The 25655-nt window shown below is 44.9% G+C and overlaps 1 protein-coding gene across 2 annotated transcripts in view; it reads right to left on the reverse strand.

Annotated features, from left to right (window-relative positions):
- LOC141086290 (uncharacterized) overlaps positions 1-25655 on the reverse strand; it is a 380966-nt gene that overhangs the window by 279430 nt on the left and 75881 nt on the right. The gene's annotated exons all lie outside the window — the stretch shown is intronic.

The raw sequence follows: 25655 nt of genomic DNA on the forward strand, positions 1-25655 counted from the left end.
AAATGCTTTGCTGAAGTCAAGATATACTATATCTACAGCATTTCCTTGATCCACCCAATCAGTGATACCATCATAGAAGGAAATTAAGTTAGTCTGACATGACTTATTAGTTACAAACCCATGCTGACTCTGTTTAATCACTTCATTCTTATCCAGGTATTGACATACATGTTGTTTAATAATTTGTTCAAAGATCTTTCCTGGTATAGAAGTCAGACTCACCGGCCTATAGTTCCCTGGGTCCACCTTCTTCCCCTTTTTGAAGATAGGAACAACATTTGCTCTTCTCCAGTCTTCTGGCACTTCTCCTGTTCTCCAGAATTTTCAAAGATTATGGAGAGGGGTTCAAAAATTTCTTCTGCTATCTCCTTCAGTACTCTGGGGTGTAATTCATCTGGACCTGGAGACTTGAATTCATTTAGGTTAGCTAAGTGTTTCCTCACTATCTTTCTGTTTATAGATATCCTGGATTCTTCTATTCCCTTAATAGGACAGTGAATAACAGTTGATGTTACATTTCCTTTCTGAGAGAAAACAGATGCAAATAGGAATTTAAAAGTTCAGCCTTCTCAACATCCTGTCTTACCATTTCATCATTTTCATCCTGTAAAAATCCTATAGCATCTTTGACTTTTCTTTTACTTTTGACATATCCCCAAAATCCTTTATTATTGTTTTTGACATCTCTTGCAAGCCTCAATTCATTTTCAGCTTTAGCTAATCTGATTTGTGCCCTGCAGGTTCTGCAGACAGCATTATATTCTTCTTTAGATATGCCTCCCTCTTTCCATTTTATAAACATTTTTTTCTTCCTTTTTAGCATGTGCTTAAGTTCTGTGTTCATCCATCCTGGTTTCCTTAAATGCTTCCTATTCTTCCCTCTTTTCGGAATTGTTAACAACTGTGCTTTGAGAATTTCATTTTTTTGCCAGCTACAGAACAGATGCACATATTGCAAGCTTAATTCCGTTAACGAACGAGACTCCGTCATGCCCCGCGGTCCGAGTCCGGCTTACTAGAGGGACACGTGAGGCTCTGGCACATGAGATTGGCCAATAACTGGTGTGTCATGCCATTACATGTCCGTGGCTGCATGTGCGCTACACTGAAAAGGCCAGCGTTTGTCGCTTACAGGTGCAGATAACCCGCTGAACAACGTTAGTGATGGGGATCACTGATGACAATTATTACCCGCGAACAATGATTTCTCAGTAAGTGCAGGTCAACCGCAGTTCCGGAATTAGGCCTAACCGTCATTCCTGAAAAAATGAAAAACTTACGTGTGCAAACCACAGGTGCTGCAGCTTGCTTAACAGCTCGCCAGCCGTTCTCACGCCCAGTATGGATTGCACAAAGGTTAGAAAGGGTACCGTATCCCCGGATAACATGTATGGATAGCGTACACATTGAAAATATATGTCTGTACATCAGGAGGCAGGCTCAGACGGTGTTAGGCCCAGTATGGATTGCACAAAGGTTAGAAAGGGTACCGTATCCCCGGATAACATGTATGGATAGCGTACACATTCAAAATATATGTCTATACATCAGGGGGCAGGCTCAGACGGTGTTAGGCCCAGTATGGATTGCACAAAGGTTAGAAAGGGTACCGTATCCCCGGATAACATGTATGGATAGCGTACACATTCAAAATATATGTCTATACATCAGGAGGCAGGCTCAGACAGTGTTAGGCCCAGTATGGATTGCACGTGATTGCACAAAGGTTAGAAAGGGTACTTTATCCCCGGATAACATGTATGGATAGCGTACACATTCAAAATATATGTCTGTATATCAGGAGGCAGGCTCAGATGGTGTTAGGCCCAGTATGGATTGCACGTGATTGCACAAAGGTTAGAAAGGGTACCGTATCCCCGGATAACATGTATGGATAGCGTACACATTCAAAATATATGTCTATACATCAGGAGGCAGGCTCAGACGGTGTTAGGCCCAGTATGGATTGCACAAAGGTTAGAAAGGGTACCGTATCCCCGGATAACATGTATGGATAGCGTACACATTCAAAATATATGTCTGTACATCAGGAGGCAGGCTCAGACGGTGTCAGGCACAGTATGGATTTGACGGCCCAGATTACACAGCGGAGGAGCAGGGAGAGGTAAAGATTGCAAATGCTGGGGCCCTGCACAAGCAAGGGGGGCCCACTCGTGGGCGTCGGTACTGGCACTGGGCCCCTCATAGTATGGCGGTGTGTCTGACGGCGGGTGTGCACCACCACCATCAGAGACACTTGATTGCACTATGAGGGACCCTGTGCCAGTGCCCGCACCCAAGAGTCGGCCTACCCACCTGTCCAGGGCAACGGCACTCGCACGGTGTCGTGCGCTAGGTGGTGACCCCGGCCATGGAGGCGGGAGGCAGCACAGTTAGGGAGTTTTAGAAAGTGGCATATGTTGATGTTGGACATTCAGCTGATGCAAAAGGCGAAATAGGTGAAGTCCCAGGAAGAGGTGGACCAAAGCAAGCCATTTCTCTGTCACCCTATGTGTCATCAGGGGAAGGTGGGACAAAATCCTTGGAAACCCATGCATGGTTCATTTTAATGAAGGTTAGATCATCCACATTTTGGGTTGACAGACGGGTCCTTTTTTCTGTCAGGATTGATCCAGCTGCACTGAAGACTCTTTCCGATAGCACACTTGCAGCTGGGCAAGCGAGCTCCTGTAAGGCATATTGGGCCAATTCAGGCCAGGTGTCCAGTTTAGCGGCCCAATAGTCAAAGGGGAATGACCTGTGTGGGAGAACATCGATATGGGAGGAAAAGTAGTTTGTAACCATAGTTGACAACTGCTGTCTCCTGTCACTTTCCATTGATGCAGTATTACCAGTTGTGTGAGCGGTATTTGAAAAATCAGTCCACAACATTGTCATGAAACCCCTGTCTCCAACGCCACTTCTGCTGTGTGCACCACGAACACCTCTGCCAAGCTGCCCCCGGCCCGTACGGCTCGTGTGAGAACCATCACCGCTGCTGTGTGCTGGGAATGCCTCAAGCAACCGATTTACCAGAGTTGCTTGTTTATTAGCCAATATTAGGTCAAGGTTCTCCTGTGGCATGATGTTTTGTAATTTGCCTTTATAGCGTGGATCCAGGATGCTGGCCAACCAGTAGTCGTCATCGTTCATCATTTTGGCAATGCGTGGGTCCCTTTTTAGGATCTGCAAGGCATAATCTGACATGTGGGCCAATGTTCCCGGTGTCAATGATGCACTGCGAGTGCTGGTTGGAGGAGCACTTTCTGGCAAATCCACATCCCTCCAGTCACGCACAAACCCTGTACCAGACCTTGCCACGCCAACATTTTCACTTGCCCCACGAGATGCATCCTCCTCCCCCAAGTAATCATCCCCATCATCCTCCTCCTCTTCTTCCTCCACCTCGTCCAGGAGAGGTCCCTGAGCAGACAATGGCTGAATGTCATCAAGGATTCCCTCCTCCTCTTCCTCCTCATCAACATTGGCTGCAGACGCCTGCTCCTTAAGGTGCGTCAAAGTTTGCATGAGCAGACACATAAGTGGGATGCTCATGCTTAGGATGGCGTCGTCTGCGCTTACCAGCCGTGTGCATTCCTCAAAACACTGAAGGACTTTACAAAGGTCTTTCAGCTTCGACCACTGCACGCCTGTCAACTCCATGTCTGCTCTCAAAGTGCCTGGCCGTGTATCCTCCCACAAATGCATTATGGCCTGCCTCGGCTCGCACAGCCGCTCCACCATGTGCAGGGTGGAGTTCCACCTTGTTGCAATGTCGATAATGAGGCAGTGGTTGGGAAGGTGGAGCAATCGCTGCAGCTTCTGCATACGAACGGAGTGTACAGGCGACCGGCGGATGTGCGTGCACAGTCTTCGCACCTTCTGGAGCAGGGCTGTTAACTCCGGATAATTTTTGAGGAAGCACTGCACCACCAGGTTCAAGGTTTGAGCCAAGCAAGGTATATGGCTGAGTTTTGAAAGGGCTATGGCTGCCACAAAATTACGGCCGTTATCACTAACTACCTTGCCTGCCTCAAGATGTACACTGCCCAGCCATGACTCAGTTTGTCGCTTCAAGTACTCGGCCAGCACCTCGGCGGTGTGTCTGTTGCCCAAACACATCATCTGCAACACAGCCTGCTGACGCTTTCCACTAGCTGCTCGATAGGGGGACACATCGTGTGCAACAGTGGCAGCTGCAGATGGAGTGCTCGTACGACTGCGCTCTGTGGACGAGCTTTCGCTTCTGGAGGAGGAGGAGGGTCGAACGCCTACAGCCAACTGTTTCCTATACCGTGGGCTAGGCAGCACTGTCCCACCACCGCTGTCCCCTGTGGACCCTGCATCCACCACATTAACCCAGTGCGCAGTGATGGACACGTAACGGCCCTGGCCATGCCGACTGGACCATGCATCAGTTGTGAGGTGCACCTTTCCGCTCACTGACTGCTTGAGTGCATGGACAATGCGGTCTTTCACATGATGGTGGAGGGCTGGGATGGCTTTGCGAGAGAAGAAGTGGCGACTGGGTAGGTCATAGCGTGGTACTGCATAGGCCATGAGTTCGCGGAAAGCTGTGCTTTCCACCAACCGAAAGGGCATCATCTCAAACGAGATTAGTTGGCAATTGGCAATGTGGGTGTTCAAACCCAGTGTACGCGGATGAGAGACTGAGTACTTTCTTGACCTACTCAGTGTCTGGGAGGGTGAGCTGGACTTGAGAGCTGCATATGGTGGAAGTAGCGGTGGACAGGGCGGACTGAGAGAGGGTTGATGATGGTGATGGAGTTGGTGTTCTTTCTGATGGCCTAGAATCAGTCTTTCGTTGATATAACAGTGGGATTCCCTGACTGCTGTGGCCTTGCAACGACACCTCAACATTTGCTGCTGTGCTAACCGGTGGGCTTACAGTGGGGAAACAATGTAGCATTGCTGACTACCTTCGTTGTGATCAGTTGCACATGTGGCACTTGAGGTTTGGTGTTGTGTCCACGCTTGCAAGTGCATGCTGGTTAAATGTCTAAGCATGCAACTGGTACTCAAATTTTTCAGATTTTTCCCTCGGCTAAAGGTCTTTGCGCACTTCTTACAGATAACCTTGGCCTGATCATGAGGATTTTGTTCAAAAAAGTGCCACACTGCACTCTTCCTACTTTGGCAGACATTTTGCGGCCTAGCACGCTGTGATCTTTTGACCCTCTGGACAAGCTGTCCAGCAACTCTTTTGATGTTTGGAACCTGTCTTTGGAGTGCTCCGGGCCTGCCAGATAACAGCTGTTGCGATGTCGATGTCTGCTGTGGATGCTCCTCATCTGAGCTATTGGAAGCAGCACCCTCTTCCCCCAATGGATGCCAATCTGGGTCAACAACTGGGTCATCCATCACCTCCTCTTCAATGTCATGTGCACCTTCCTCTGTGTCACCGTGTATGGTGGTATAGTGTGCGGGAAGGGGCACCTGAGTCTCATCAGGGTCAGAATCTGGCTCTGTACACTGCGAGGACAATGTAGTGCTCTGAGTGAATGTACCAGCAGAATCATCCATCAGCGGCTGTGCATCAGTGCACTCCATGTCAGATTCATCTTGGCCTGGGTAATTCACCATTTGACTTGATAATTCAGGCATGGTATGTGAAAACAGCTCCATGGAGTAATCAGTAGTATGGCCTGCGTCATCCTTCAATCTTGGTTGGGGTGAAGGACACAAGGAAAGGTGTGGTTCATGAACATGAGCCTCCAATGACGACTCAGTGCTTTTACTTTTTACAACTGAAGAAGAGGAGGCGATAGAGCTGGAGGCTGAGTCAGCAATGTAAGACAAAACTTTTTCCTGATGCTCTGGCTTTAAAAGCGGTTTGCCATCTCCTAGAAAACTAAGCATTCGAGGCCTTATGTAGCCAGATGATGACGCAGGCTCAACACCTCCTGCATTCGGTCCTATTTTGCTCTTGCCACTACCATCAGATCCACCACCAACACCATCATTACCAGCTGCCAACCCCCACCCAATTCCACGGCCTCTTCCACCAGCCTTCCTCATTTTTGGTAGAAATGTAGACAAAATCCAACAAACTATATAGTAATGTAAAACAAGGTACAAGGTGTCTATAGGACAGGGGAGATTTTGAATTTCTGCAGACACTTGTGGACACTGGACACTTTTGGATTGTGTGAGGGCCACTGATATCTGAGCGCTATGTCACAGGCTCGATGGCACAGCTGTGACAAAAGTGACGAGAGGATAAGGGAGATTTTGAATTTCTGCAGACACTGGACACTTTTGGATTGTGTGAGGGCCACTGATATCTGAGCGCTATGTGACAGGCTCGATGGCACAGCTGTGACAAAAATGACGAGAGGATAAGGGAGATTTTGAATTTCTGCAGACACTTGTGGACACTGGACACTTTTGGATTGTGTGAGGCCCACTGATATCTGAGCGCTATGTGACAGGCTCGATGGCACAGCTGTGACAAAAGTGACGAGAGGATAAGGGAGATTTTGAATTTCTGCAGACACTTGTGGACACTGGACACTTTTGGATTGTGTGAGGCCCAATGAATATCTGAGCGCTATGTGACAGGCTCGATGGCACAGCTGTGACCAAAGTGACTAGAGGATAAGGGAGATTTTGAATTTCTGCAGACACTTGTGGACACTGGACACTTTTGGATTGTGTGAGGCCCAATGAATATCTGAGCGCTATGTGACAGGCTCGATGGCACAGCTGTGACCAAAGTGACTAGAGGATAAGGGAGATTTTGAATTTCTGCAGACACTTGTGGACACTGGACACTTTTGGATTGTGTGAGGCCCACTGATATCTGAGCGCTATGTGACAGGCTCGATGGCACAGCTGTGACAAAAGTGACGAGAGGATAAGGGAGATTTTGAATTTCTGCAGACACTGGACACTTTTGGATTGTGTGAGGCCCACTGATATCGGAGCGCTATGTCACAGGCTCGATGGCACAGCTGTGACAAAAGTGACGAGAGGATAAGGGAGATTTTGAATTTCTGCACACACTTGTGGACACTGGACACTTTTGGATTGTGTGAGGCCCAATGAATATCTGAGCGCTATGTGACAGGCTCGATGGCACAGCTGTGACCAAAGTGACTAGAGGATAAGGGAGATTTTGAATTTCTGCACACACTTGTGGACACTGGACACTTTTGGATTGTGTGAGGGCCACTGATATCTGAGCCCTATGTCACAGGCTCGATGGCACAGCTGTGACAAAAGTGACGAGAGGATAAGGGAGATTTTGAATTTCTGCAGACACTTGTGGACATTGGATACTTTTGGATTGTGTGAGGCCCACTGATATCTGAGCGCTATGTCACAGGCTCGATGGCACAGCTGTGACAAAAGTGACGAGAGGATAAGGGAGATTGGATTGCTTTTAAAAAAGCAGTTTGCAGAGCAGTGGGTAAACAGCAATGCCAGCCTGTCAGGAAGCCTTAAAAGGCAGCCCAACAACCAACACCACTGATACACCACTATATAGCCTCCCCTTGCACTGCACACACAGTGACTGGTGTGTTGTACAGGCCAAATCGCTAGCAGCAGAAGCAGTTTTTTTGTCTTCTTCCCTGCCTAATGCTCTCCCTACAGAATCAGCAGCAACCTCTCCCTATACTGAGATCGGCAGAAGTAAGATGGCGGTCGGCGTGCACGCCCTTTTATACCCCCTGTGACGCCCACCAAAGCAAGCCAATCACTTGCATGCCCTTCTGAAAGATGGTGGTGACCCCTACCTATGTCATCACGTTGCCCACAGTGTCCGTGGATCCTGATTGGCTGAAAAAGAGCGCAAAACAAACTTTTGAAACACGACTTTGGAGCGTAAGTCGCCGACCTAGTGGCCGACCTCATCCTAGGGTCGGGTTTCGTTTCATGAAACCCGACTTTGCCAAAAGTCGGCGACTTTTGAAATTTTTCAACCCGTTTCGCTCAACTCTAGTCATGACATTTGTCAGATGACCAGGGGCTCCTACCCTGTCCCTAACACTAGGTGGCACCCTAGCTCGCCCTATTTCCTGGATTACTTCTGAAGGTAAAGATGCTGGGCCACCAACCTTCCCTTATCTCCTGTATCCACCCTCTGTCTGTTTCCCTCCTCCTCCAAGGAAAGAGGGGAGCAACCATGTACCGCAGTACTCCAACCAGACAAATAAGGCAACACATACAAGGGCAACTGAAAATACCAGGTATACAAATATTCACTCACATGTAACAGAGGAATGCACTGGGGAGTGGAGGATGAGGAAAAACTAAAGTAAGAGGAGGAAAAGGAGGAAAGGAAATTATCACACTTCCAAACTCAAGCAACAGTCACAGATAAATCCACCAAACTCCTTCTAATATAACCACCAAACAATTCTGCTCTAAGCCATGCAGTATAAGCTATCTCTGATGATGTGTTTCAGTCAGGACCCAGATTACATAGGGGATAGAAGTGGCTAACCATGCTCAGCTGATAGTATGCAATCTATATGCCTGATGAAGAGACTGGAGTAGTCTCGAAAGCTTGCAATTTCTTACCATCTTTTCAGTTAGCCATTAAAAGATATCAACCACAGAGGACTCTCCATTCTAAATATTTTTCTATGTAAAGGCTGGAAAATTGTGAGTTATGCTCTTCTGTGACACCAGCAATTTTTTTTTCCTTGGGAGGGGGGACCCAATTAGAAATCATGGGGCACCATAGCAGATGTTCTATGTACGTCCCTGCCAGCACATACATATAGAAATAATAACATCACCAAATGCATGCTTGCAGGAATATATGATGCAGAATTGAAAGCAATCACTGGTTCTGTTAAAGGGTTATTCCCCTCAAAAACAAGCTATCCCTTATCTATAGAGTAGAAAATAACCGGCTGATCACTGGAGACCAGTTGCTGGCGCTTTTTCTAGCAATCTCTGTAAATGAACTTGTAACCTTGAAATTGTTGATATTGTTCAACAATTTTGCTTCTCAAGTCCCCAAAGTTTTCTTCTCCTCTCTCCATGCTTAGTGTGATACACAATGCAAAGACTGAGTCAAATTCCCTTTTTGTCTGGTTTCAGGTGTGATTTTCATATTGCCCACACCTGTTACTTGCCACAAGTTAGTTTGAACAAGCATCACGTGAAAAACATGTACCCACAATTTTGGATAGGTGCCAACAATTTTGTCCTGCCCAATTTGGGGATTTTGTGTGAAATAAGTCCAGTTTGCTTCTATTTCTCTGTTATTTCAATAAGAACAAAGGAAATAAACATGGTATAACAAAACATGTGAAATGGCAATAATTTTCTGGGAGAAATACTTAATTTTCTGGATCAACTTCAAGGGTGCAAACACTTTCGACCATGTCTCTTTAAACAGAGCATTGAATGAATTCTGTGTATATAATTTAGGGAGCAGAACCAGCACTCCCTCCTCCTGTCCCAGCACTTATGTGATCTCCAGGTACCGGGAGGGAGCAGGAGCTGCCTGGTCTCAGCAGACACTTATCAACTCAGTGTACAGTGCCGGATTTAGGTCTACACCCTGCAGTCTCAGACGTCTGCTGAATGCCCCTCATTGCCACCACTGTTCTGACATCCCCTCCTGCCAGGGTAGAAAAAAAATGGAAAATGGGTTTAAATTGGGGTGTGACTAGAGACGTGGCCAAAATCTGACATGGCGCACGTAGCGTACCGCATGATCTGCCCCTCTTTCTGTTCTTCAAAAGTTGGGAGGTATGTCATTACAAGTGACTCCATTTTGAAAACCACAATACTAAAAGGAACTTACTTATGGCTGCAATAAGGCTTTTAAGCCCACATATTGAGGAAGGATTTTATTTCAAAATAATTGTAAAAAAAAACTTTTTTTTTTTTTTTTACAAAAGTTTCCCTTTTTATGACAGATTTTTCATACAGTGATTAGCAGATTTTTGCTTATGAACAGTGTACAAAGCTGCCGACCAGTGGTGTGGGTGAGCCTAACGTATTCATCTGTGGGTTTAGTGTCCATTTGAAACCCAAAGTTTTATTTAGTAGCAAATAAGGAGATTATTCTGTTGATACCAAGAGAAGAAATATGCAGTATACCTCTGATAAAATAAATATGAGTAACAATGTCTATTTACAAAGGAGATATGTCCCCAGTAAATAGGACTATGTCATGCTGACAAAGCAGAACTGGCAGTTCATTTTGATATTTGGCAACAACTAGAAAAAAGAACTGCAAATATGAGCATGTTCTCAGGATAAAACAGAATTCCAGGGCTAGTGTACTTATTTTTTGTCTGGTTGTACAATGTATTTACAGCCCAATTACTCACTATATGAGGGACAATGTGGCAAGTGATGATAGCACATCATAACAGGTCCCTGCCTGGCAAAACAACTCATCCCTTACAGGCAGTGCAAGAGGGTGTGACAAACTCACAGGTAAAGTGCTGGAGGGGAGATGTTTCACTATGGCGTCAGTGATATAAAACCCTGAGTTTTTCCTCCAGCACACCAAATGTGGTGAGGGTTAAGCTAAGTTGCATAATGTGCTGGTTTTTATGTGGACATCCATAGAGTGAGTTGGAGGAAGTCCACCTTATCTCCACCTGCAGAGTCAGCACAGCTGTCTGTGGACATAGGATTCTATGAGGTGGCACAGTCATGTGATTAGTCACATGGTGTGAGGCTTAAGCACCTGGCCTACAAAGGCAGCAAGGTTCAGTGTCTGGAGAGGGAACACTCCAGAAAAGTGTTGGTGCCTGTATTAAAGGACCTGAACCGTAGACATTGATAACACTAAAGGCCCTTTTACATTTAGCGATGCACCAGCGATCCGACCAGCGATCCCACCCGGTCAGGATCGCTGGTGCATCGCTAAATGATCGCTAGTGAGCTTTCATACAGAAAGATCTCACAGCGATGCAGCAGCGACGCAGCGCACGATACTTACCTTTCACACACAGCGATCCTGCGTCCTCCCGCCCGCGTCCAGCGTCGCTCGTCGTCACAGCAGGAAGTCTCAGCAGGAAGCGCCCGACGAGAAATGGAGCCGGACATTCTCGCGCGATCAGCGATGGACAGCGGGGGAGCCGGTCGTTGGTAAGTATCACACATAGCGATATCGCTAGCAATATCGCTATAACGTCACAAAACCAGTGACGTTTTAGCGATATTGCTAGCGATATCGCTTAGTGTAAAACCCCCTTAACCCCTTACCTACAATTGACGTAATATTCCGTCCATGTGACCATGGACCTAATTACCATGGACGGAATATTACGTCATCGCGATCAGCGGCGCCCACGTGGTGAGCGCCGCTGATCGCGGCCGAGTGTCAGCTAATTATCATAGCTGACACCCGGCACAATGTGTCAGGGGCGGTCATGGACCGCCCCCGACACGTTAACCCCTTGCACACCGCGATCAAACGCGATCGCGGTGTACCGGGGGTTAAAGGGAAGCATCGGCAGGGAGGGGGCTCCCTCCGTGCTTCCCTGAGCCCCCCACGGCAGCGCAATGTGCAGCGCTGCTGCGGGGGGCTCTTTCCCTACAGGCCCCCGGATCCAAGATGGCGACGGGGGCCTGCAGGGAGCTGACTTCCTCACTGCCTGCAAAGCGCAGGCATGAGGAAGTCTGCAGTAGTGCCTGTGACAGATCGCTGATCTGTCACAGTGATCTGTGATGTGACAGATCAGCGATCTGTCACAGGACAGTGATGTCCCACCTGGGACAAGGTAATAAAGAAAAAAAAAAAAAAAAAAAGTGTTAAAAATAATAATAAAAAAAAAAAAAAAAAAAAAAAAAAAAAAAAATCGCTAAATAAATTAGTAAAAAAAAAAAAAAAAATTCCCCAATAAATCCATTTTTTCAAAATAAAAAAAAACAAAAACAATAAAAGTACACATATTTGGTATCTCCGCGTCCGTAATGACCTGCCCTATAAAACTGTCCCATTAGTTAACCCCTTTAGCGAACCCCTTAAAAAATAAAAAACGAAGCAAAAAATAATGATTTATTATCATACCACCGAACAAAAAGTGCAATAACGCGCGATCAAAAAGACTCATAAATATCCATGGTACCGCTGAAAACGTCATCTTGTCCCGCAAAAAACGAGCCGCCACACAGCATCATCCGCAAAAAAATAAAAAAGTTATAGCTCACAGAATAAAGCGATACAAAAATAATTATTTTTTATATAAAATTGTTTTCATTGCAAAAAACCGACAAAACATAAAAAAAGACCTAAATGAGGTATTGCCGTATTACCGTACTGACCCGAAGAATAAAAACGCGTTATCAATTTTACCGCACGCGGAACGGTGTAAACGCACCCCCCCAAAAGAAATTCATGAAACGCTGGTTTTTGTTCATTCTGCGTCCCAAAAATCGGAATAAAAAGCGATCAAAAAATGTCACGTGCCCGAAAATGGTACCAATAAAAACGTCAACTCGTCCCGCAAAAAATAAGACCTCACATGACTCGGTGGGTCAAAATACGGAAAAATTATAGCTCACAATATGTGGTGATGCAAAAACTATTTTTACAATAAAAAGCGTCTTTTAGCGTGCGACAGCCGCCAAACATAAAAACCGCCATAAATCGTAAATCAAACCCCCCGTTATCACCCCCTTAGTTAGAGAAAAATAATAAAACTAAAAGAAAATGTATTTATTTCCATTTTCCCGCTAGGGTTAGGGTTAGGGTAGGGTTAGGGCTAGGGCTAGGGTTAGGGTTAGGGCTAGGGTTAGGGTTAGGGCTCAGATTAGGGTTAGGTGTGTTGAGGTTAGGGTTGGAGTTATAATTGGGGGTTTCCACTGTTTGGGCACATCAGGTGCTCTCCAAAGGCAACATGGCGTCTGATCTCAATTCCAGCCAATTCTGCGTTGAAAAAGTCAAATGGTGCTCCTTCCCTTCCAAGCTCTGCCATGTGCCCAAACAGTGTTTTACCCCCACATGTAGGGTATCAGCCTACTCAGGACAAATTACAAAACAACTTTTGGGGTCCAATTTCTCCTGTTACCCTTAGGAAAATAAAAAATTGGGGGCAAAAATATAATTTTGCGGAAAAAAATGTTTTTTTTATATTCACGCCCAGGCGTTATAAACTTCTGTGAAGCACTTGGGGGTTCAAAGTGCTCTCCACACATCTAGATAAGCTCCGTGGGGGGTCTAGTGTCCAAAATGGGGTCACTTGTGGGGAGTTTCAATAGTTTAGGTACTCAGGGGCTCTCCAAACGCACATGACACCCGCATACCAATCCATCAAAGTCTGCATTCCAAAACGTCACTACTTCCCTTCCGAGCCCCGACGTGTGCCCATACAGTAGTTTTCTCCCACATATGAGGTATCGGTGTACTCAGGACAAATTGGACAACAACTTTTGGGGTCCAATTTCTCCTGTTACCCTTGGGAAAATGAAAAAAATGGGGACTAAAAGATGATGTTTGTTGAAAAAATACGATATTTTTATTTTCACGCCCGGTCGTTATAAACTTCTGTGAAGCACTTGGGGGTTCAAAGTGCTCTCCACACATCTAGATAAGCTCCGTGGGGGGTCTAGTGTCCAAAATGGGGTCACTTGTGGGGAGTTTCAATAGTTTAGGTACATCAGGGGCTCTCCAAACGCACATGACACCCGCATACCAATCCATCAAAGTCTGCATTCCAAAACGTCACTACTTCCCTTCCGAGCCCCGACGTGTGCCCATACAGTAGTTTTCTCCCACATATGAGGTATCAGCGTACTCAGGACAAATTGGACAACAACTTTTGGGGTCCAATTTCTCCTGTAACCCTTGGGAAAATAAAAAAATGGGGACTAAAAGATCATGTTTGTGGAAAAAATACGATTTTTTTATTTTCACGCCCGGACGTTATAAACTTCAGTGAAGCACTGGGGGGTTCAAAGTGCTCACCACACATCTAGATAAGTTCCTTGGGGGGTCTAGTTTCCAAAATGGTGTCATTTGTGGGGAGTTTCTACTGTTTTGGTACATCAGGGGATTTCCTAACGCGACATGGTGTCCGATCTCAATTCCAGCCAAAAACGTCAAATGGCGCTGCTTCCCTTCCGAGCTCTGCCATGCGCCCAAATAGTGGTTTACACCCACATGTGGGGTATCAGCGTACTCAGGATAAATTGCACAATATCTTTTAGGGTCCTGTTACTTTTGGAAAAATAAGAATTGAGGGTGAAAAGATCATTTTTGTGGAAAAAATATGATTTTTTAATTGTACTGCTGTACGTTATAAACTTCTGTGAAGCACTTGGGGGTTCAAAGTGCTCTCCACACATCTAGATAAGCTCCGTGGGGGGTCTAGTGTCCAAAATGGGGTCACTTGTGGGGAGTTTCAATAGTTTAGGTACATCAGGGGCTCTCCAAACGCACATGACACCCGCATACCAATCCATCAAAGTCTGCATTCCAAAACGTCACTACTTCCCTTCCGAGCCCCGACGTGTGCCCATACAGTAGTTTTCTCCCATATATGAGGTATCAGCGTACTCAGGACAAATTGGACAACAACTTTTGGGGTCCAATTTCTCCTGTAACCCTTGGGAAAATAAAAAAATGGGGACTAAAAGATCATGTTTGTGGAAAAAATACGATTTTTTTATTTTCACGCCCGGACGTTATAAACTTCAGTGAAGCACTGGGGGGTTCAAAGTGCTCACCACACATCTAGATAAGTTCCTTGGGGGGTCTAGTTTCCAAAATGGTGTCATTTGTGGGGAGTTTCTACTGTTTTGGTACATCAGGGGATTTCCTAACGCGACATGGTGTCCGATCTCAATTCCAGCCAAAAACGTCAAATGGCGCTGCTTCCCTTCCGAGCTCTGCCATGCGCCCAAATAGTGGTTTACACCCACATGTGGGGTATCAGCGTACTCAGGATAAATTGCACAATATCTTTTAGGGTCCTGTTACTTTTGGAAAAATAAGAATTGAGGGTGAAAAGATCATTTTTGTGGAAAAAATATGATTTTTTAATTGTACTGCTGTACGTTATAAACTTCTGTGAAGCCCTTGGGGGTTCAAAGTTCTCACCACACATCTAGATAAGTTCCTTGGGGGGGTCTAGATTCCAAAATGGTGTCATTTGTGGGGGGTTTCCACTGTTTTGGTACATCAGGGGTTTTCCAATCGCGACATGGTGTCCGATCTCAATTCTAGCCAAAAACGTCAAATGGCGCTGCTTCCCTTCCGAGCTCTGCTATGCGCCCAAATAGTCATTTACACCCACATATGGGGTATCAGCGTACTCAGGACAAATTGCACAATAACTTTTAGGGTCCTGTTACCCTTGGAAAAATAAAAATTGGGGGTGAAAAGATCATTTTTGTGGAAAAAATATGATTTTTTAATTGTACCGCTGTACGTTATAAACTTCTGTGAAGCCCTTGTGGGTTCAAAGTTCTCACCACATATCTAGATAAGTTCCTTCGGGGGTCTAGTTTCCAAAATGGGGTCACTTGGGGGGTTTCCACTGTTTAGGTACATCAGGGGCTCTCCAAAGGCGACATGGCGTCCGATCTGAATTCCAGCCAATTTTGCATTGAAAAAGTCAAACGGCGCTCCTTCCCTACTGAGGTCTGCCATGCGCCGAAACAGTGGTTCCCCCCCACATATCAGGTATCAGCGTACTCAGGACAAATTGCACAATAACTTTTGCAGTCCAATTTCTCCTGTTACCCTTGGTAAAATAAAGAAAATTGAACCTGAAGTATTTTTTTTTGTGAAAAAAAGTTAAATGTTCATTTTTTTTTTAATATTCAAAAAATTCCTGTGACGCACCTAAAGGGTTAATAAACTTCTTGAATGTGGTTTTAAGCACCTTAAGGGGTGCAGTTTTTAGAATGGTGTCACTTTTGGGTATTTTCTATCATATAGACCCCTCAAAGTGGCTTCAAATGTGAAGTGGTCCCTAAAAATAAAATGGTGTTGCAAAAATGAGAAATCGCTGGTCAATTTTTAACCCTTATAACTTCCTAACAAAAAAAAAATTTTGGTTCCAAAATTGTGCTGATGTAAAGTAAACATGTGGGAAATGTTATGTATTAAGTTTTTTGTGTGCCGTATCGCTGTGATTTAAGGGCATAAAAATTCAAAGTTGGAAAATTGCGAAATTTTCGCCAAATTTCCGTTTTTTTCACAAATAAAAGCAAGTTATTTTTATGCAATTTTACCACTAACATGAAGTACAATATGTCACGAGAAAACAATGTCAGAATCACCGGGATCCATGAAAGCGTTCCAGAGTTATGACCTCATAAAGGTACAGTGGTCAGAATTGTAAAAATTGGCCCGGGAGTTAACGTGCAAACCACCCTTGGTAGTGAAGGGGTTAAGCGGGATGATCACCCTTAATGAGAAGGACTGGGTTTTGTTTTGCTGTTTTGCCCAGAGGTCTGTGTTTGTTTTTCCAGCTTGGTTTATGCTGCATTTAATAAACTAAAACACGTTCTTAAAGAGACAGTGTTCCATTTCTACCTCTGTGTCCAGTCGAGTGAGCCGGTCAATCACAATGGATACACTAGTATAGTAATTATCAGTGTACCAATTATCTAAAAGCGTTGACACCAGGTCTCACACACAATTTTCCAGCCACATTTAATGCTGATGGTCATTTAGGACAAGCAATTTAAGTATCTTTCCCTTTGGGCCCTTTTTGTTAGACAAAAACTGCTTTAATGTACTCTGCTCTTGGAAAAGACCAGAGACACTTCCACACAAATATTAAAATATTTTTTTCAGGGGTATAGCCACGTGAATTTGTATTTTTTCTTCTTCCTCCTTCACTAAGCCATCTCAGACAGATGTCTGTCCAGCCTCTGTTTGAAGACTTCCATTGAAGGAGAACTCACCACCTCTAGTGGCTGCCTGTTCCACTCATTGAGCAAGGCAAAATAGCCAGGGAGCCTGGAATGGAGGTCTGTTGTCTTAAGTGATGGGTACCACTTTCGTCTAGGTCACAATGATAGCCCAAGATCGGTCTAGAGACCAGGTGAGCAATGCCATGAGGAAGCTTTCATGAGTGCAATTCACACGAGTCCTACTCAGGTGAATCATTGCATGGCATAATGTATTTTACTTGGAACCCATCAAGTCTTTATTCCAGGTACACAAACAGCTCAACATTACATTGATTTGGCTGTGACGTCAATAACACATCCATTTCTTCAAAGTGTCCCAGGAGCAGTTTTTCGACAAGCCACATGTTGCTTGTGCTACTGTGAGCAACCATAATGGCTTAAACATGCTACGGCGGGTGATGCATCTTTGCACTTATCTTACATCGAGCAAAACTGGGACATCATTGGTCAGCAAATGCAAAGGGAGCTGCCAGAAGCGGATCTTGATAATTTGTGTGGCCATGCTCTCTGCATGCTAGAACATTCCTCAGATAACCATTTTTCCACCATTTGCATATCTTAACAAGCCTGTTGATTCTATGATTTTCATAATTCAACAACTTTTCCTTTATCATTATAGACAGAAACCCCCCCAGAAAGAAACACATATGAAAACAAGAAGTAAACAAACATGTCTAAGGCTACTTTCACACTTGCGTTAGGAGGCGCAGCGTGCGCTCGGCATGAAGTTCCGCCCACTGCCGCGCCCCATCCGGTCAGCTCCTCTTATGGGCGCATTACGCTGCATGCGACCTGCGTACCCGTTATTTAGCATTGGGTACACAGGCCGTGTGCTGGTATGCTTTTGCCGGCATGTGCGCCCTTTTGGCGCAGCACCGAGCGCACCAAAATGCAACACGGTGCGTTTGGCGCCTGTCGGCGCAGCGCCAAAAGGGCACATGTGCCGGCAAAAGCATACCAGCGCACAGCCTGCGTACCCAATGCAGCATCATGCGCCCATAGGAGGAGCTGACCGGAGGGGGCGCAACAGGGGGCAGAGCTTCACGCAGAGTGCACGCTGCGCCTCCTAACGCAAGTGTGAAAGTAGCCTAAAACAAACCCTAATATGTATTATTTAAACCATAGATTTTTCAAAGTATCTCCATTTTCCTCTGATGGCAGTTTTACACCTTTTTGGCATTCTCTCAAGAAGCTTTATTAGGTAGTAACCTGGAATGGCTAACAATGAACAAGTATACCTCGTCAGCAGTTCATTTGTGGAATCACCTTTCATCAGAAAGGGTCTGCAGCCAACAGAGGTGTTTTTCAGAGGTAGTTTTGGTACATAGTTCCATAGTACTGAGCCCTATTCCACAACTGTTTTAAGTCAGACTATGGCAAGAACCACCTAGATAAGTAAAGAAACTAAAGAAAAATTACAGTTCATCAATACTTTAAGACATGAAGATCAGTCAATATGGCAAATTGCTAGAAACTTGAAAGTATAATCATGTGCAATCTCTATGTTAAAACTGGCTCTCATGAAGAGTGCCCAAAGAAAGGAAAGCTAATAATTGCTATTGCTTCATATAAGTTCATCAGAGATCCCAGTCCCAAAATACACAAATTGACAGCACAAACATCAAACATCAAGCAAAAAACACCTCGACATCAACTTTCCACAAGAGACTGCAAGAAGCAGGCTTTTATGGTTGAATTGCTTCAAAGAAGTCAGTAATGAGGACCACAAACAAAATGAAGAAACTCGTTTGTTCAAAGCTACATTGGAAGACCATGACCTCATGTGTAGCAGTGCTCCAGGAAGTTGGGCAGACAATGTCCCCTCAGCAGAAACATTTTCACCAGCCTTGCCTCAAGACCAAGGCACAGGAACAAAAAGGCCTAGACACAGCAACAGCCCTTGGGGAAAGTAGTAAACCCACATTGGGTATAAATTGAAAGAGGCTAAAATCCACAACCGATCATGGGCACAGCATAACCCCAGGCAAAAACCCTCTTCCACTTTAACACATCAGATGATGAATTTGAGGATAGAGCTGACAGCCCTACTAGTCTTCCTAAGCATAGAAAAAAAATCCTAGCCATAGAAGAATCTGAAATAATGCCTTGCTCCTCAGTTATTCTCTCTCACTATAAGATTGGAGGAAATAGAAACAAGGACATCCCAAGTTGAGAATATGACTAGGAGCCTCAATCTTACACAGCTCCCTTACTGACAAATTTCAATCTCTGGTAGTTGAAGTTGATTCACTCAAAGGCAAACTGATAGATCTAGAGTAGAAGACTGCAACAGAAAAAAGAATCTTGAATTTCCCCCTGCCTAGCTATGTTCCTGTGTCCATAATATGATCAGGTAACTTGCTCTCAACCTCTCGGACCAGTACCTTATTATTCACAGAATACATTGCCATCCTAAAGCATGGAACATATCCCTTCCCAGGGATACCATAGGCAGGTTCCACATTTTCAAAGAAAAGGATCTAAAGTCTCTATCCAGAAAAAGAAAGCCTTCGTTGAGGTCTGTACAAGGGAAGAAAAATATTTTTCTCATCTCTTCCAAGTTACAAATCAGAAATAGAAAAATTTTTCTTCTGGATCACAGATCTTCTATCCCATATAGATGGGGTTTCATTTGAGGGCTCCTCATCATCAGTGATGGGAAATTCTATTCAGCATTAACTCCCACAGAGGTCTCAAATATCCTGAACTGCTCATTCGAGATGGTTATCCACTTTTCAGGTACTCTTGTTGACTTCACACCCCAAAACTGACCCTGCAACTGTTCTCCACTGACATTTCAAAGGCTTACACTTACTGATCTGACAGTACAACTTTGTCCCCACTTTGTCAATGGATGTATTTCACTCTCACTTGAACTTTATTTTAATATTTTATTGTACCAAGCTTTCAAATAGGAATTGTTTTGCATTGTGCCATGCCACATATTTTTTTCTCTCCAAAGCTTGGTTGTCTACATCTACTAAATGTAGTTGTATATTGAACAGGCATGTTATTTACTTCAATTGACTGTTATAATTATCACTAAAGTAGATGGAGGCATGATGCTATCGCATCGGGAGGGCGGTAATGTCACGATGGAGGCATGCTTTGCAGCATTGAGAATCTCTTCCCCCTTGTGTGCTCACCCACCTATCCACTCTCTCTTTCCCCATGTGCTGACTTCTCCCATCTGTGCTCTTCTTTGACCTGTGTACCCGATGTTGGCGTTGATATTTACTTTTTAAAGGGGTTTTCCCACAAACGAAAGTTCATTTTAAAAATTGTCTGTGTCTGACCGTGTACAGAACATACCACAGCTCATGGGCAGGGGAGGAAGCAAAAGACAATACTGACATTACAGCAGGAGATTGTAGAGGATACATTTTGTGAGGTAAAATAATGTTTTAAAACAGTCAGTGAAATATTTTAACTCACAAAATGAATCCAACAGTATTGTCTTTTGCTTCCTCCCTGCCCAGGAGATGTGGTATGCTCCCTACACGGTCAGACACAGACAATTTTTAAAATGAACTTTCGTTCATGGGAAAACCCCTTTAATGTGATGGCTTCCTCTGCCTGTAGACACGTCGCGCGTCTGCCGCCGGATCATTCACTGCGCCTGCGTGGAATTCGCGCATGCACAGTAAATCAGACCGCCGCCATCTTTGTGCAGACAGATAGCAGCGGTCACATTAAAACTATGCATGCGCTCCTCCTGTACAAAGATGATGGCAGTCAGTGAATCATTCGACTGATCCCACCGGCGGCATGTTTGCGGCGGTATTCCGCTGGTGGTACGAGATATACAGTGTGTGTGTGGTGCGTATGAAGTATACAACGTGTGTGTGTGTGTGTGTGTGTGTGTGTGTGTGTGTGTGTGTGTGGTGTGACTGTTCTGCTGTTGGTATCGCGCATGAGGCTGGTACAACCAGCAGTTTCCATATTGAGACACCCATCACTTGGGTGTCCCAATATGGCGGTCGGTGAACTTCCGCCGCTTGGAAATCTGGGATCCTGACACATCTGGATGGAACAGGATGTGAAAACATTACAAGGTAAGTATATATTAGATTAGATTCCAGGGAGCTACATGTAATAAACATCATCTTAAATATTCACATAGTAGTTTCCCCACTACTTTTGAAGCTTTTTCACTAAAAAAGAAAGCTAAGGTTTTCTCAGCAATCAGGAACTCGTTTTTTTCCTGTTTATCTATGAACATAAAGATGATTTCTGTAGAATTAACATTCTTAAAAGCAGTATCAATAATCATCCTTTCACCACAGTCAATATATATGCCCTTAACAGAAAACAAATATCCCTTCAAAACAAAACCAAGTAAAAAGCTACACAAAGTAGAATTATTTTAGGTGACTATAACCTAACCACTGAGCGTAACCTATGCTTTGAGGCCACTGAGCTCATTAACCATATACACTAAACACCTAACTAGCTAGGGATTCAAAAATCACATTGCACTCGTCCCAATCTATATATATATATATATATTTTACATTTCATAGAGTTCTACATAGCATAATAGCCGCTAATTCCATTGACGGCTTCTGTAAAATCATTCTAAAACCCGAAATAAAATTACACATGGTTTACATGCAGTAAACCATTTCATTTCATGTATTGTTTTATATGTCCCTGACTAATAATTAGATGAGTGTTTGTGTGCAAAATTTGGGACTTCTAGGTGTTAACTAAAAGGGTTAATTCGTTGGAAAAAAAATGCGTGGGTTCCCGCGGCTAAATCGCAACCAGAGAGGTAAAGCAGGTGAGTGAGGGCAAATTGTAATAACCTTGAGAGAGACCATTGTTTTTGGCCCCCTGGCTACAAAAATCTGTGTCATGATCCAGGACGGTGTTTCTCTTTGGCCCGTCCTGGTCAGACAGGGGGTTAATTGTTTCTGCCTCTCTCTGGCAGAGGGTGGCTATTTAATGCTCACTGGACCTAGGTCCGGTGTCAGTTATACTCCTGCCTTCGGCTGAGTTAGTTGACCTCTTGTGTACATGTGCCTTGTGCCTGATAACTTGTTGCTTGTTTGGTTTTGATCCGGTTCTGTCCCTGTTACGAGTTCTGCCTGTCCCTCTTGTACCGCACTGCCCTCTCGTGTATGACTCTCTGCTTGTGACTTGACTGCTCGTCCCTTTGATACCACACCGCCCTCTCGTGTATGGCCTCTGCTTGTCTGACCGGCGTTTTCCTCTCTTCTACTACAGTATTCCTGCAGTAGGTACATTACATCATCTGCAGTAGTAGGACGCTAAGCCCTGCCCCCTGCAGTCACACGATCATAGGTCCTGGTGCTCCTTGCTATTTTCCATGCCTCAGGTCCTGTCTGCTTGAACCTTCACTGCCGTATTGGGCCCCATGCTCTCCCGCAGTGTGGGTGGGTCACTCTGCTCAGCCGTGGCAGTTGCCGACGCTGACAGAATCCTGACATTATAACTGACCATTACCATTTTTTTTTTCTCTGCTCCCCTTCTCCTGTGTGTGTGATGGATCCTATGCACGCTCTTTCTGAACAGGTAAAGCACCTGACTCAGATGTCTCAGAGACTCCTTGGGGAACAACTAGCCCTGGCTCAGTCTCAGCAGCTGATCGCTGACACTGTGCAGGGGGTTTTATCTTCAGGGGCTCGGGAGGTTACAGTAATTTCACCTGAATCTCCGGTTAAGTTACCGGATACTTTTTCTGGAGATAGAAGGGAATTCAAAGTGTTCAAGGAGGGCTGTAAGCTTTTTTTTTTTTTCTTTTTCCATTGAGACCACACTCTTCGGGGGATGAAAGTCAGAGAGTAGGGGTCATTATGTCTCTGTTAAGGGGAGCTCCCCAGGCTTGGGCTTTCTCCCTTCCTACCACTGCCCCTGAGCGTATGACTGTGGATGCATTTTTTGAGGCCTTGGGGCATATTTATGATGAGCCTGATCGGATGCGTATGGCTGAGGGCAGGGTGATGAGTGTGTGTCAGGGGAAGCACTCAGCCGAGTGGTTCTGCTCAGAGTTCAGACGCCGGGCGGCTGAGGTCTGCTGGAATGATGCCGCCCTCCAGGGTTTGTTCCGTAGAGGCCTGTCTGAACATCTGAAAGATGTCTTGGCTCTCCACCCTCCGGGTGATTCCCTGGAGGAGGCTATGACACAAGCCGTCCGAATGGATCGCAGGCTACGGGCCAGGGGAATGATGCAGGTTGAAACCCCATTAATTTTTCAAGGAAGGGGAGCCAGTCTTACATTAGAAACCATGGAGATGGGAACCATCGACTTCAAGGAGAAAGGAAAGAGACAATGGTGCTTGGGAAAGTGCTGTTTTTTTCTGTGGGGATTCCGGACATTGGAAAAAGGATTGCCCTTCTTGTCCACCAAACTGCAAGCGACTGAGCCCGGGTGATTGTCGTGGAGGTCACCCAGGGTCTCAGGTACCCTTTTCTCCATTTTCTAAAATGTTGTTACAAGTGGAACTTTGTTGTGGGAGTGTCTCCACAACCACTTCTGCTTTCGTGAATTGTGGATCGTCGTTGAACTTTATTGACTCTGACTTGGTGTCCAGGTGTAAGTTAGGGACAGTTAGGTTGGAGACTCCTATTCACGTTGTTGCCAATGACAAAACACCACTGGCTAAGAATGATGTCATATTTTGTACAGAAGAGTTTCTCCTTAAAGTGAGTTCCTTTCACCAGGAACATATTTCATGTTTTGTTATGGACAACCTGCCTGCGGGACTGGTGTTGGGGTTCCGCTGGTTACAATTACATAATCCTGTGATTAATTGGGAATCTCGGGACATTGTTAAATGGGGTCCCTATTGTTCTGAAAAATGTCTTGTTACTGTGTCTGTGTCGTCCGTGGGTCTGGAAGGTATTCCGGAGTACCTAAAAGACTATATGGATGTTTTCTCCAAAAAAGAGGCTGAGGTTTTACCACCACACCGCCCATTTGATTGTGCCATTGACCTGGTTCCAGGTGCTAAATTGCCCAAGGCCCACTTGTATAACCTTTCAGGTCCAGAACGGGCTGCGATGAAGGAATACATTACCGAGAGTCTCCGTAAGGGACACATTCGTCCTTCTGTTTCTCCCGTGGCGGCGTTTTTTCATAAAGAAAAAAAAGAGGGTGGTTTACGCCCATGCCTCGATTTTCGTAAGTTAAATAAGATACAGTGGGGAAAAAAAGTATTTAGTCAGTCAGCAATAGTGCAAGTTCCACCACTTAAAAAGATGAGAGGCGTCTGTAATTTACATCATAGGTAGACCTCAACTATGGGAGACAAACTGAGAAAAAAAAAAAAATCCAGAAAATCACATTGTCTGTTTTTTTTTTCATTTTATTTGCATATTATGGTGGAAAATAAGTATTTGGTCAGAAACAAAATTTCATCTCAATACTTTGTGATATATCCTTTGTTGGCAATGACAGAGGTCAAACGTTTTCTGTAAGTCTTCACAAGGTTGCCACACACTGTTGTTGGTATGTTGGCCCATTCCTCCATGCAGATCTCCTCTAGAGCAGTGATGTTTTTGGCTTTTCGCTTGGCAACACGGACTTTCAACTCCCTCCAAAGGTTTTCTATAGGGTTGAGATCTGGAGACTGGCTAGGCCACTCCAGGACCTTGAAATGCTTCTTACGAAGCCACTCCTTCGTTGCCCTGGCGGTGTGCTTTGGATCATTGTCATGTTGAAAGACCCAGCCACGTTTCATCTTCAATGCCATTGCTGATGGAAGGAGGTTTGCACTCAAAATCTCACGATACATGGCCCCATTCATTCTTTCATGTACCCGGATCAGTCATCCTGGCGCCTTTGCAGAGAAACAGCCCCAAAGCATGATGTTTCCACCACCATGCTTTACAGTAGGTATGGTGTTTGATGGATGCAACTCAGTATTCTTTTTCCTCCAAACACGACAAGTTGTGTTTCTACCAAACAGTTCCAGTTTGGTTTCATCAGACCATAGGACATTCTCCCAAAACTCCTCTGGATCATCCAAATGCTCTCTAGCAAACTTCAGACGGGCCCGGACATGTACAGGCTTAAGCAGTGGGACACGTCTGGCACTGCAGGATCTGAGTCCATGGTGGCGTAGTGTGTTACTTATGGTAGGCCTTGTTACATTGGTCCCAGCTCTCTGCAGTTCATTCACTAGGTCCCCCCGCGTGGTTCTGGGATTTTTGCTCACCGTTCTTGTGATCATTCTGACCCCACGGGGTGGGATTTTGCGTGGAGCACCAGATCGAGGGAGATTATCAGTGGTCTTGTATGTCTTCCATTTTCTAATTATTGCTCCCACAGTTGATTTCTTCACTCCAAGCTGGTTGGCTATTGCAGATTCAGTCTTCCCAGCCTGGTGCAGGGCTACAATTTCGTTTCTGGTGTCCTTTGACAGCTCTTTGGTCTTCACCATAGTGGAGTTTGGAGTCAGACTGTTTGAGGGTGTGCACAGGTGTCTTTTTATACTGATAACAAGTTTAAACAGGTGCCATTACTACAGGTAATGAGTGGAGGAAAGAGGAGACTCTTAAAGAAGAAGTTACAGGTCTGTGAGAGCCAGAAATCTTGATTGCTTGTTTCTGACCAAATACTTATTTTCCACCATAATATGCAAATAAAATGAAAAAAAAAACAGACAATGTGATTTTCTGGATTTTTTTTTCTCAGTTTGTCTCCCATAGTTGAGGTCTACCTATGATGTAAATTACAGACGCCTCTCATCTTTTTAAGTGGTGGAACTTGCACTATTGCTGACTGACTAAATACTTTTTTTCCCCCACTGTAACTGTGA

Source organism: Dendrobates tinctorius, unplaced genomic scaffold, assembly GCF_039654945.1.
Source record: "Dendrobates tinctorius isolate UK_male_01 unplaced genomic scaffold, ASM3965494v1 ptg000031l, whole genome shotgun sequence".
In the NCBI taxonomy this organism is placed as follows: domain Eukaryota; kingdom Metazoa; phylum Chordata; class Amphibia; order Anura; family Dendrobatidae; genus Dendrobates; species Dendrobates tinctorius.